Genomic DNA, 14,351 nt, shown 5'->3' on the forward strand with positions numbered 1-14,351 from the left:
CACTTGGTGAACGGATGACATGTAAATGTCAATGGTACCACAGATTAGGAGATTTCTGTGTGTGGTTTTGTTAGTGTTATTTCAGAAAGGAGTGTGTGCATGTGTGTGTATGGGCGGGGGCAGCTATTGAAAATAGGGTTGCCAGATAAAATATCAGATGCTCAATTTGGGAGACATACTAAAACATTATTCATTGTCTACCTGGATTCACATGTAGCAGGGTATCCTATGTGTTGATGTATTTTGATTTTGCTAAACCTGGAAGCTCTAATGAGAAGAGCATTGGCTCAGGAGTCCGGGATGTGGACTCTTCACTCTCTAAATCCACCCAGGCTGTGCTGAGGGGGAAGACCCTCTGCCCACTGGATGAGTCCCCCTCATTCACAGCCCACTCAGCTTGAGGTGTTCCTATTGTCAGCCAAAGCCACCGCCAGAAACCCCAAGGGGTCTGTCTTGGGTGTCCCCACCCCTGCTGTCAGCCCTGGCGCAGACCTAGCCTCCATCCCCTGCAGAGACCCCATGGGCCTCCCTGCCTCCCAACTCCCAATTCCAACTTCACCCAGAAGCCAGAGGGTGTTTTCCATCCTGCAGCCTGCCCGTGTCCACCCCTGCGGAAGCCCTTCCACAGCACCCCCTCTTCATTGCCACACTCCCCAATGGAACTGGAAAGGTCTGGGGTCTGGCTTGTGTCCCCCTCTCCAGCCGTGTCTTACTACTCCTTCCCTTTCCTCTTTGGTGCTGCCACACTGAACAGCTTTCGGTTCCCTGAACAGGTTCTTTCTCATCTCTGGGCTCTTCTCTGTCTGGAAGGCTCTCCCTGTGCGTCTCATTTGTGGAGTGATGGCGACACATCCTTCAAATCTCAGCCTTGCACATCCTCATTCCCCTCAATCCAGACTTCAAATCTGGGGCGGGGCCTCCTTTCAGCCCCACCACCCCCGCCCTTCCCCCATGACAGACGTTATTTCTCTGTATTATGACTGTTCCTGTCTGTCTCAGCTGCCAGACCGAGGGCATTTTGGAGACAGGTGCTGTGTCTCATTGGCTCATTCATTCACCCATCATGCAATTGTTAAACACTTGTTATATTCCAGGCACTGCACTAGTTGCTGAGGATATATAAATGAACAAGTCATCACATTCTTGTGGGGGAGGACTGTCTTACACTAAACAGTTTAACAAATAGACATAAGATATGACAGGTGGCGACAAGTGCTGAGAAGAAAAATTAAGGAGGGTGAGGGAGTAGAGTGGCCAAGAGCCTGGGTTTCAGCAGAGGGAGCTGGAGAATGAACCCAGGGGCGCTGGAGCTGGGGGCGTGGGAGAGTGTCAGAGAGCTAGCATGAACTGGCTGGTTGCCTGGAGGGGAGGGCTGGTTCCAAAGCCAGTCTTATAGCAATTTTTCCATTTGGTGATAGTGAACTTTGGAAGAGCTAGGGGTGGGGAAGATGGGAAGTTGAACCACCTCTGAGATAAAACTCTGAAGGGGCTGAGGTGGTCCTGGGTTGGGATGCCCCCTGCTACTGGCAAGAGACAAGCAAACTCAATATGGAGGAAAGCTTCCCTTGGTTAGGCCAGGAGGATGCCCAGAGTGAGATGAAGCAATGGGCTTCAATACAAAACTTACCCAAATCACAAAGTAAGCCACCGAGTGAGAATCGGCAGAAAAGAAGGAAGCAACAGATTTAGACCCCAGGGACGGAATACAGAATAGCCATAGATGACACGTTTAAAGAAACACAAGATGCAGTCGCAAAGATGAGCATATAAATGAATAGAAATGAAGAGAGAGAGAGAGATTTGGGGGAAAACAAATGGAACTTCAAGAAATAAAAAGTATTATCTCAAGTTGGATGTGGTGGCTCATGCCTTTAATCCTAGTGACTCAAGAGGCTGAGCGGGGAGGATCACTTGAGGCCAGGAGTTTGAGACCACCCTGGGCAACATAGCAAGACCTCTGTCTCTATAAAAATAAAAAAAATTAGCCAGGCATGGTGGGGCACACCTGTAGTTCCAGCTGCTTGGGAGGCTGAGGCGGGAGGATTGTTTGAGCCCAGGCGTTTGAGGCTGCAGTGAGCTGTAGTCACTCCACTGCACTCAAGCTTGAGTGGCAGAGCAAGACCTTGTCTCTACTAAAAAATAATAATAATAAAAAATATCTCAAAATCTAAAATTCAACAAACAGTAAACAGTTGAATAGAGAATTAATTAGCCCAGCGTGGTGGCATGTGCCTGTAGTCCCAGCTACTCAGGAAGCTAAGGTGGGAGGATGGTTTGAGCCTGGGAGGCAGAGGTTGCAGTGAGCCGAGATTGCACCACTGCACTCCAGCCTGGGCAATAGGGCCAGGCCTTGTGTTAACAACAACAAAAAAGAGAGAGAGAGAATTAATAAGCCTGGAGTTATATACATAAAGCATGCAACAGAGATAAGAAGATGGATAACACGAAAAGAGATTAAGAGATATAGAGAATAAGAATGAGAAGATCTTATATATTGGAGTCCCAAAAGAAGAAAATAAAGGGAATGGGAAAGAGGTGGTATTTGAAGATGAAATGGCTGCAGCTTTTCCAGAAGCGATGAAAAAACACAGTCTCAGAACCGGAAACACGAAGTGTCTCAAGCATAATACATAAATCCATGCTTATACACATTTTATTGAAACTACAGAATGTCAGAGGGAGACAAACGATGAAAGCAGGCAAAGAGGAAGGACAGATTGCCTACCAAGGACAACAGAATGTGTGCTGGCTTCTCAACCACCGTGACAGAAGCTAGGAGGCAGCAGTAATAGCTTTAAAGTGATGACAGCAAATAAATATCCACTTAGAAGTGTGTCCAGCAGGGGCCAGGTGCTGTGGCTCACGCCTGTAATCTCAGCACTTTCGGAGGCTGAGGTGGGCAGATCACCTGAGGTCAGGAGTTTGAGACCAGCCTGGCCAACATGACGAAACCCTGTCTTTACTAAAAATACAAAATTAGCCAGGTATGGTGGTGCATGCCTGTAATCCCAGCTACTTGGGAGGCTGAGGCAGGAGAATCGCTTGAACCTGGGAGGCAGAGGTTGCAGTGAGCCAAGATTGCGCCACTGCACTCAGCCTGGGTGACAAGAGCAAAACTCTGTCTGAAAAAAAAAAAAAAAAAAAAGAAGTGTGTCCAGCAAAACTGTTACTGGTGGAAGGTATCCGAGTTACCGTTGGTGAATCCGTTTGGATCTGCAGCAACCTCTTGCCTCCTCAGAAGAAAGAATTTGACTGAGGGGTATAAGGCAGAAGGAGAGACTGAGGCAAGTTTCAGAGCAGGAGTCAACGTTTATTGAAAAGCTTTAGGGTTGGGAGCAGCGGCTCATGCCTGTAATCCCGGCACTTTGGGAGGCCGAGGCGGGCGGATCACTTGAGGTCAGGAGTTTGAGACCCCCCCTGGCCAAACGTGGTGAAACCCCATCTCTACTAGTAAAAACACAAAAATTAGCTGGGCCTGGTGGTGCGCGCCTGTAATCCCAACTACTCAGGAGGCTGAGACAGGAGAATTGCTTGAACCCAGTAGGCAGAGGTTGCAGTGAGCAGAGATGGCGCCACTGCCCTCCATCCAGCCTGGACAACAGAGCGAGACTCCATCTCAATAAACAAAACAAAACAAAACAAAGAGCTTTAGAATAGTAAGGAAGGGAAGGAGAAGGAAAGTACAACGTGGAAGAAGGCCAAGCGGTTGACCTGAGAAACCGAGTGCACAGCTTGGCCTCTTGACTTGGGGTTTGATTCCTTGGCATACTTCCAGGATCTTGGAAGTAAGCTGCTTCTCACTCCAGAGATCTTACTGGGAAGCTGCTGATCGGTTGCAGGTGTTTTCTATTAGGAGACTGCCTTTTCCCCCGTACTGGCTGTGACCAATTACTACTTTACAGAAACAGTTAACAACCACTTGACCACCACCTGATAGTCACCCAGCACGCCTAGTGTGTGTGTGTGTGTGTGTGTGTATGTGTGTGTGTGGGTGGGTGTGTGTGTTGGGAGGATGTCCTTTCCTGCCCTGCTCATACCTAACTAGCTACCCACTGTAATAAAGCTACCATTCGAGAACCAAGAGAAAAAGGAAAAAAATACATTTAACATTTACAGGTAAATAAAAGCTGAGAATGATCCAAAGAAACTCCCAAAGGATGTACCTCAAGAAGGAAGATGATTCCAGGTCAGAATGCAAGAAGAAGTAATGGTGAGGTTAGAAAATGGTAAAAGGCTGGGTACAGTGGCTCACACCCATAATCCCAGCACTTTGGGAGACCGAGGTGAGAGGAGAGCATGAGTCCAGGAGTTCAAGACCAGCCTGGGCAACATGGTAAAACCTTGTCTCTACTAAAAATACAAAAATTAGCCAGGTGGGGTGGTGGTGTACACCTGTAGTCCAAGCGACTTGGGAGGCTGAGATGATGGGAGGATCACCTGAGCCCAGGGAGGTCAAGGCTGCAGGGAGCCGTAATTGTGCCACTGCACTCCAGCCTGGGTGACAGAGTGAGACCCTGTCTCAAAAACAAGTAAATTTAAAAAATAGTAAGTGTAGCTAAAGCCAATCCAAAAATCATCTGTATAAAATAATAATTTTATTTGTGATGTTAAGAAGAAGGAATGTGAAATGTTGGAGAATAATAGTGTATAAATCAGGAAGAGTAAGACTGGAGCTACAGTGTCCTAAAGTGCTAGCTAGTATTTGTGGGGAGGGGTAGGGAGGGTGTTAAGATATTGTTTAATATAAGATATTATTAATTAAATACACGTGGTAAAACTTCAAGGGTTTCATTGCCTTTAGCTAAAAAAATAAAAAAGCAACTCCAAGGGCAGTAGAGAGAAAAAAGTGGGATAGATAAACAATCAAATAAAACCCAAAGAAAAAGAAACAAAAAGTGGAACTAATAGAAATCCGAAAGTAAGATAATACAAACATACCCAAATATATCCGTAATTATAATAAATATAAATGGATCAGTTAACAGGCAAGAGATATTAAGATTGAATGCAAAAACAAAACCCAGGTGTATGCCATTCATAAGAAACGCAGCTCAAGTAAAAGGACATGGAAAAGTTAAAAGTAAAAAGATGAATCAAGGCTGGGTATAGTGGCTCACACCTATAATCCCAACACTTTGGGAGGCTGAGGAAGGAGGATCGCTTGAGCCCAGGCATTCATGACCAGCCTGGGCAACACGGTGAGACCTCGTTTCTGAGACCTCATTTCTAAAAAAAAAAAAAAATTTGAAAATCAGCGACACATAGCTGCCCTGTAGTCCCAGCTACTTTGGAGGCTGAGGCAGGAGGATCACTTGAGCCCTGGAAGTGAAGGCAGCAATGAGCTGTGATCATACCACTCCACTCCGGCCTGGGCATCACAGTAAGACTGTCTCAAAAAAAGAAGAAAAAAAAAAGAATCAAGATATGTGAAGGAAAAAATAACCAAACGAGAGCCTGTGTAGCAATTTTGATATAAAACAAAATATGTTTTAAAGCACAATGCACTAATAGAGATGGTCACAACATAATGATACAGTGTTTAATTCACCAAGAAGATATAATAAAGTAGCCTTAAAAGGTATAAGGCAAAAATTGGGCCGGGCGTGGTGGCTCACACCTGTAATCCCAGCACTTTGGGAGGCCGAGGTGGGCAGATCATGAGGTCAGGAGACCGAGACCATCCTGGCTAAACGGTGAAACCCTGTCTCTACTAAAAATACAAAAAATTAGCCGGGCATGGTGGGACGTGCCTGTAGTCCCAGCTACTCAGGAGGCTGAGGCAGGAAAATGGTGTGAACCCGGGAGGTGGAAGTTGCAGTGAGCTGCACCTTTGTATTCCAGCCTGGGTGACAGAGTGAGATGTTGTCTCAAAAAAAAAAAAAAAAAAAAAAAAAAAAAAAAGTATTAGGCAAAAATTGAAAGAAGTTTTTAAAACTCTGCATAATTGGAGAGTTATGCCATATCTATGAACTGGAAGACTCAATATTGTTAAGATGAGAGGATTCCCTAAATTGAGGAGATTCAGTGATACCCCAAGCAAAATCACAACAGACTTTTTTCCCACAAAGGCACAAAGGCAATTTAATGGAGGTAAAGGATAATCTTTTCAACAAGTGATGCTGGAACAAATAAGCATCTATATGCAAAAAATATGAACCTCGACCCATATCTCATACCATGGACAAAAATTAAACGAATCATAGATGTAAACATAAAGTACAAAGCTATAATACCTCTAGAAGAAGACATGGCCAAAAATTACTGCGACCGTGGTTAGACAAACATATCTTAGGACACAGAAGCAGGCCAAAATAGATAAACTAGACCTCATTCATAGAGAAACCAGACGTATTTATCAAAAATACATAAACTAGACCTCACCTCTGCTCTTCAGAAGACACTCTTAAGGAGAAATAAAACAAAAAACTGGAAGAAAACTTTGCAAAAATACTGACAAAGGACTTATATCCAGAATATATAAGAACTCACATGCCGGGTGCGGTGGCTCACACCTGTAATCCCAACACTTTGGGAGGCCGAGGTGGGCAGATCACCTGAGGTCAGGAGTTCGAGACCAGCCTGGCCAACATGGTGAAATCCCATCTCTACTAAAAATACAAAAATTAGCCAGGTGTGGTGGTGCATGCCAGTAATCCCAGCTACTTGGGAGGCTGAGGAGGGAGAATTGCTTGAACCCGGGAGGCAGAGGTTGTAGTGCACCAGATTGCGCCACTGCACTCCAGCCTGGGCGACAAGAGCGAAACTCTGTCTCAAAAAAAAAAAAAAAAAAAAAAAAAGGAAAAAAGAACTCTTACAACTAAAAAAAAATAATCAAATAAAAGATGGACAAAAGGTTTGAACAGACATGTTACCAGTGAAGGGATATGAATGGAAAAGAAGCACATAAAAAGATGCTCAACATCTTTAATTATAAAGGAGATGCAAATTAAAGCCACAAAGAGAATATGCTATACATCTATTAGTAAACTACATAAAAAACAAACACAAAACCCCAAATTGACTGTACCAAGTGCTAACCAGGGTACAAAGCCGCTGGCACTGTCATATACTGCTGGTGGAAATACACATGGTACAGTCACTTCGGAAAACAGGTTGACAGTTTTTCACAAGTTAAATATACACCGACTTTATGCTCTGGCAATCCCACTCCTAGATATTTATCCAGAGAAATAAAAACACGTCTGCACTGATACCTGTATGCAAACATTTAAAACATAACAGCTCTACTGAGACATAATTCATATACCATAAAGCTAACCTTTAAAGTTTTCCACGTGGTGGTTGTGGTTGTGAAACCATTACCACTATCTAAGTTTGGAACTTTTTCATCATTCCAAAGAAAGACCTCACACCCGTTAGCAGTAACTCCCCACTTCTCTCTCCCCCCAGGCCCTGGCAAACTATCTGCTTTCTATCTCTGTGAATTTGCCTATTCTGGACATTAATTATTCAATATAAATGGAATCACATATACCACAAGTAGAATCTTTTGTTTGGAGCTTTTTTTCTTAGCATGATATTTTCAAGGTTCATTCATGTTGTAGAACATATCAGAATTTGGTTCTATTTTCTGGCTGAATAATATTCCACTGTGAATATACCACATTTTGTTTAACAATTCATCTGTTCTTTTTTTTTTTTTGAGACAGAGTCTTGCTCTGTCACCCAAGCTGGAGGGCAGTGATGCAAATACGGCTCACTGTAGCCTCGACTTCTTGGGTTCAAGTGATCTTTCCATCTCAGCCTCCCAAGTAGCTGGGACTACAGGCACATGCCACCACGCCCAGCTAAATCTTTTATTTTTTGTAGTGACAAGCCAAACTCCTGGCCTCAAGGAATCCCTCTGCCTTGGTGGCCCAAAGTGCTGGTATTACAGGTGTAAGCCACCAAACCCGGCCTGGGACTTTTTTTTTTTTTTTTTTTTTGAGATAGAGTCTTGTTCTGTCCCCTAAGCTGGAGAACAGTGACACAATCTCGGCTCACTGCATTCTACGCCTCCGAGGTTCATGGGATTCTCCTGCCTCAGCCTCCCCAAGTAGCTGGGACTACAGGCGTGCGCTACCATGCCCGGCTAATTTTTATATTTTTAGTAGAGACGAGTTTTGCCATCTTAGTCAGTCTGGTCTTGAACTCCTGACCTCAGGTGATCCTCCTGCCTCAGCCTCCAAAAGTGCTGGGATTACAGGTATGAGCCATCACACCTGGCTGGGACTTTTTAAGCTATTAAAAATATAATGTATTCTGAGAGTGGTGGTGATTGCATAACTGTATATATAAAAACTCATTGAACTGTTTAAAAAGTAAATTGTATTGTGTTTAAATTTACTCCAATAAACTTGACTTTTAAAAGTTGATAGAGGCCGGGCCCAGTGGCTCATGCCTGTAATCCCAGCACTTTGGGAGGCCGAGGCAGGCGGATCACGAGGTCAGGAGTTTGAGACCAGCCTGATTAACATGGTGAAACCCTGTCTCTACTAAAAATACAAAAATTAGCCGGGTGTGGTTGCACATGCCTGTAGTCCCAGCTACTCGGGAGGCTGAGGCAGGAGAATCGCTTGAACCTGTGAGGTAGAGGTTGCAGTGAGCCGAGATCGCGCCATTGCGCTCCAGCCTGGGTGACAGAGCAAGACTACATTTCAAAAAAAAAAAAAAAAAAATGGATAGAATAGGGAGAAACTGACAAGTCTACCATCAGCGTGGCATATTTAAAATGCTTTTCTTAATTATTGATAGCAAAGCTGAAAAAAATAGCGAAGATTTGAACAACAGGAGTAACAAACTTGATCCAATGGACAGTGATTGAATCCCACCTTCCACAGTTAGGCATTCACCAAGCAATCATGGACCATTTACAAAAATTGATTGTATACCAGATTAGAAAGCAAGTTCCAAAACATTTCAAAGAAGAGTTACAGATTGATTATCCCTTACCCAGAATGCTTGGGACCAGCAGTGCTTTGGATTTTGGATTTTCTTTTTTTGTATTTGGAATATTTGCATTATACACCTACTGGTTCAGCATCCCTAACCTGAAAAATTGAAATCCAAAAGGGTCCAATGGGCATTTCTTTTCTTTTCATTTTCTTTCTTTCCTTCCTTCCTTCTTCTTTCCTTCCTTCCTTCCCTCCCTTCCTTCCTTCCCCTCTCTTTCCCTTTCTTTTCTTTTCTCTTTTCTTTCTTTCTTTCTTTCTTTCTCTTTCCTTTCTCTCTCTCTTTCTTTCTTTCTTTTTCTTTTCTTTCTCTCTTTCCTCTCTTTCTCTTATCTCTCTCTTCTCCTCCCATCCCCCTCTCTCTCTGTTTCTTTTTTTGAGACAGAGTCTTGCTGTGTTGGCCAGGGTGGAGTACAGTGGCACTATCATAGCTCACCAAGTCTACTGGGCTCAAGGGATCCTCCTACCTCATTCTCCTAAGTAACTGGGACTACAGGTGTGCACCACCACACCTGACTAATTTTTAAAATTTTGCAGAGACAGGATCTCACTATGTTGCCCAGGTTGGTCTTGAACTCCTGGGCTCAAGTGATCCTCTCACCTCAACATCTCAAAGTGCTGGGATTACAGGCATGAGCTACTGTGTCCAATCCCAATGAGCATTTGAGTGTCATGTCTGTGCTTTAAAAGTTTTTAATTTTGGGCTGGGTGTGGTGGCTCACGCCTGTAATCGCAGCGCTTTGGGAGGCTGAAGTGGGCAGATCACTTGAGATCAGGAGTTCAAGACTAGCCTAGTCAACATGGCAAAACCCTGTTTCTACTAAAAGTAGAAAAATTAGCTGGGCATGGTGGTGCACACCTGTGGTCCCAGCTACTCGGGAGGCTGAGGCAGGAGAATCACTTGAACCCAGGAGGCAGAGGTTGCAGTGAGCCAAGATTGTACCACTGCACTCCAGCCTGGGTGACAGAGTGAGACCCTGCCTTAAAACAACAATAACAATCACAACAAACAAACAAAAAATAAAAGTTTTGAATTTTTGAGCATTTTGGATTTTGGATTTTCAGATTAGAGATACTTAACCTGTATTTGATAGAGGAATTCTTTGATCATGATGCAATGAAGTTAGAGGGTAATAACAAAAATACAATTTTAAAAATCCCATATATTTAGGAATTTGTCACAGGGATCAACAAATTGACCAAAGAAGCAGAGAAGAAAGCCCAGAGGCAGATGCAGGCATACGTGGAGCTCTGACCTATGCCAATGGGAACATGTCAGATCAGTGTGTAAGAGGGACTATTCATTACTCAGAGCGGGTAAAATTGGTTGTTCATGTGAGGGGAAAGTGCAGTTGGATCACTATCTTACGGCATAACCAAGAATCAGTTCTAAATGGGTTAATAATAGAGGTACAACTTTAACACCGTTTGGAGAAAACATAGGTTAATATCTTTCTGCCTTCAGGGAAAGAATTCTTAAATAAAATACACCAAAAAGCATTAACTGTGATAAAATAATTGATACAATTAAAAAATAACAATTTTGTTTCCCCAAAGATACCTTAAAGCAAATGAAAAGACAAGCTAAATCTGGGAGGAGACATATACACATATACATGCATAATCAAGATTGGTATCAAAAACCCCTATGGACTAGCAAGAAAAGGATAAATGGGTAAAAAAACCATGAACCAGCATTTCACCAAAGATGAAACAGCTAGGGCCAAAAAATATGACAAGATGCTTAAACCCACTGGCGATTAGGCATGTGGAAGTCAAGACCACAACGAGACATCATCTTCCACACATTTGATGGGTAAACATTATGATGTCTGACACTGCTAAATGTTGGCGAGGACGTGGATCAACAGGAACTCTCAAAATTGCTGGTGAGAGTGTAATTAGTTCAAGCACTTTGGAAAAGCAGTTTGGCATTTCTCTTTGTACAGAGCAGGGGTCCCAACCCCCAGGCCACGAACTGGCTGGGGAGGAAACATTATCACCTGAGCCCCACCTCCTGTCAGATCAGTGGCAGCGTTAGACTCTCATAGGACTGAGAACCCTATTGTGAACTGTGCGTGTGAGGGATTTAGGTTGTGGGCTCCTTATGAGAATCTAATGCCTGATGATCTGAGGTGGAACAGTTTCATCCTGAAATCATTCCCCACTCTGCCCCCCGAATCTGTGGAAAAATTGTCTTCCATGAAACCAGTCCCTGGTGCCCAAAAGGTTGGGGATCGCTGGTATAGAGGCACACTGGCACACCTATGCTCTGGCAAATCTACCTCCCTATTATATCTAAGAGGAAGCCTTGCAGTGTTCCTAGAGACGCACCTGAGAATGTTCGTAACAGCGTTGTTAGTAATCACAGAAACAGCCCGACTTCCCCCTGATAGGACAGTGGCCTTGTGGTATCGTCACAGAACAGAACATTCTAAACCTCTGAAAGCAAGTGGACCACAGCTACCAGCCACAGCATGGGCAAAGCTAAGACATATAGATGCTGATTAAAAAAAAAAAAAAAAGTTCCAGACACTACAGTTTCATACCTTTAAAAAATTTACTTATTTATTTTACTTTTTTTTTTTTTTTTTTTTTGAGACAGACTCTTACTCTATTGCCCAGGCTGGATTCCAGTGGTGTGACCTCGGCTCATTGCAACCTCCATCTCCTGGGTTCAAGCAATTCTTCTGCCTCAGCTTCCCGAATAGCTGGGACTACAGGCACACATCACCATGCTCAGCTAATTTTTGTATTTTTAGTAGAGATGGGATTTTACCATATAGGCCACGTGATCCTCCCACCTCAGCCTCTGGAGTAGCTGGGACTACAAGCACGCCACCACACCCAGCTATTTTTTTTTTTTTTTTTTTGTAGAGACGGGGATCTCACTATGTTGCCCAGGCTGAGATTACAGGCATGAGCCACCACACTTGGTCGATACTTTTTTTTTTTTTTTTTGGAGACAGTGTCTTGCTCTGTCACACCCAGGCTGGAGCGCAGGGGTGCAATCTTGGCTCACTGCAACCTCTGTATTCCAGGCTCAGGCAATTCTCCTGCCTCAGCCTCCCAAGTAGCTGGGGTTATAGGCGTGTGCCACCATACCTGGCTAATTTTTTGTATTTTTAGTAGGGACTGATTTTCACCATGTTAGCTGGGCTGGTCTCAAACTCCTGGCCTCAAGTTGATCTGCCCACCTCGGCCTCCCAAAGTGCTGGGATTACAGGCATGAGCCACCGCGCCTAGCCCATTCCTTTTTAATAATGGTTTAATGCCAAGAAAAAGTAAGTAATATGTATCTAAATATTTACACTGCACTGAACTATACAGACAGAGCTGTAAAGTGTACATACAAAATTCAAGATGCCTTTGGGGTTGGGGAGGGGAGGTAGGGAAGGGTAGGGGAGACTCGAATTTGGATTTTATTTGCAGGCAAAGGAGGGGGCACTGTTTCTAAGAAGAGTGATGATACCATCGTATTTTTGAAAAATGATAAAACAGCATGGGGGAAACTGCTATGTCTTCCATATTCAGTCTTTTTCTTCTCCGAGCCCATTTCCTCCCTAGCAATGATAAGAGGAAACACTCCCGGTGAGTCAGATGCTCTCTAAATATGTTTGCTCGTTGAATGTTGACACCAGCCCTGTGTTTAGTATCATACTGGGAACACGCATGAGGAGCTGAAGCACAGACAGATTAAGTGGCTTGCCCAGGGTCATACAGCTACTCAGTGCTGGAGCCGAGATCACACCAGGCTCTGCTTCCCCACCAGAACCGTGAGAGGTTGGGAGTGACCCTACTGGACAGGGATATCTGAGGTGGGAGGGGCTGTGTGTGTGTTCATGCTGAGGCTGGCACGCTTAGAACATCAACCTCAATTTTCCTCCCCACAGGGTCCGGCGGAGAGGCAGGGAGCAAGGTCGTTAAGGATGGGCGGGGTGAGGGGGAGATTCCCTGACAGCCTGGGTTCTGCCCCTCACTTGCTACAGCCCCACGCAAGCCTCTTGGCCTCTCTGAAGCTCTGTATTCTCATCTGTCAAATGGGGGTTGTCCTGGGTGTTACTTCAAGGGCTGATGAGAAAGGAGTGAGTGGCCTGGCTTGCTGCCTGGCATGACAAGCAATGCATAAATGTATGCTGTATGAGTCACCTGTCCAGTGGCCCCAGCAGCTCTCTCTAGCAGGGCTTGGCCAAGACTAGGCCCTTCAGAGTGTAAGCAAACTCCTGGTTTGGTGGCTAGCACACTATAGATTTGGCAAACTGTGTCCAAGAACGTTTTGATGGGAGCCTGCCTGGATGACAGAAGATCAGAGTGTGCTGGAAGGTCCCACCCTTTCCAGCTTCCCGCTGCCAAGCCAGGCTCTGGGGTGATCATTCACATAGCAACCACCAGGGGTCAGGGCTGGCCACTTCTGCCTTCTTCCCTCATCCTAGCGCTTGTGGGTGGCGATGACATCCCTGCCATCTATGAGGTGGAGCATTTCCAACAAGAGCAGGTTTGAGGCCCTGGCTTGACTTTCCCAGTCCTGTTAAAGAAGAACATTGGTTAAGTGTGTCCATCCATCTGTTGGGCTGTCTGTTGTTCTAACATTCACCCATCCATTTATACTTTTGTCCATTCATCCATTTGTCTGTCCGTTCTTTTGTCTGCCCATCCATCCATTATCGCTTTATCTTCTATTTCCTCATCTATCCATTCATCTGTTCCTTCATCCAGCCATTCATCTGACTATCCGTCTGTCCATTGTCCTCCACCCATCATCCATCCATCCAGCCTCCTTCATCCATTCATCTGTCCATCTATCCATTCTAATGTCTGTGTGTCCATCTGTCCATCTATCCATCCATCCCTCCATCCATCCATCCTTCCTTCCTCCTTCATCCACTCATCTGTCCATTCTAATGTCTGTGGGCTCTTCTCTTCATCCATCCATCCATCCATCCATCCATCCATCCAATGTTCAAACACCTGTCCATCTACTCTCTGTCTATCCAACATGCAGTGAGACCTTCTGTTGAGCCAGGACTTGCTCAGCTCCAGGGTACCCTATGAAGGAAGGAGACCCAGTTCCCGTTTCTGCCACTTCACTCCACCACCTTTGGCTCACCATTTGCTGGGGAGTGGAGAAGTATCAGGCAGTGATAACATAGGGAGATGTGTGTGGTCAAGCTTGGAGGTGCAAAAATGTCATATTAATTTTTACATCACATTAGACTCCAAGGCCTCCCATCCCCTGCATGGGTAGGAAATTCAACTCGTCCTTTGTGGAGAAGGCCATTGGGTTAAACAAAAATCTGGGTGGCTTAGGTTGATTGCTCCTGGAAGGAAAACGGGGGAAGGGCCTGGGGTTAGACTCCGTGGTCTCAATGTGGTTCTCTGCACCCTCCAGTCTTGGTCCAG

Source organism: Pongo pygmaeus, chromosome 18, assembly GCF_028885625.2.
Source record: "Pongo pygmaeus isolate AG05252 chromosome 18, NHGRI_mPonPyg2-v2.0_pri, whole genome shotgun sequence".
Lineage (NCBI taxonomy): Eukaryota > Metazoa > Chordata > Mammalia > Primates > Hominidae > Pongo > Pongo pygmaeus.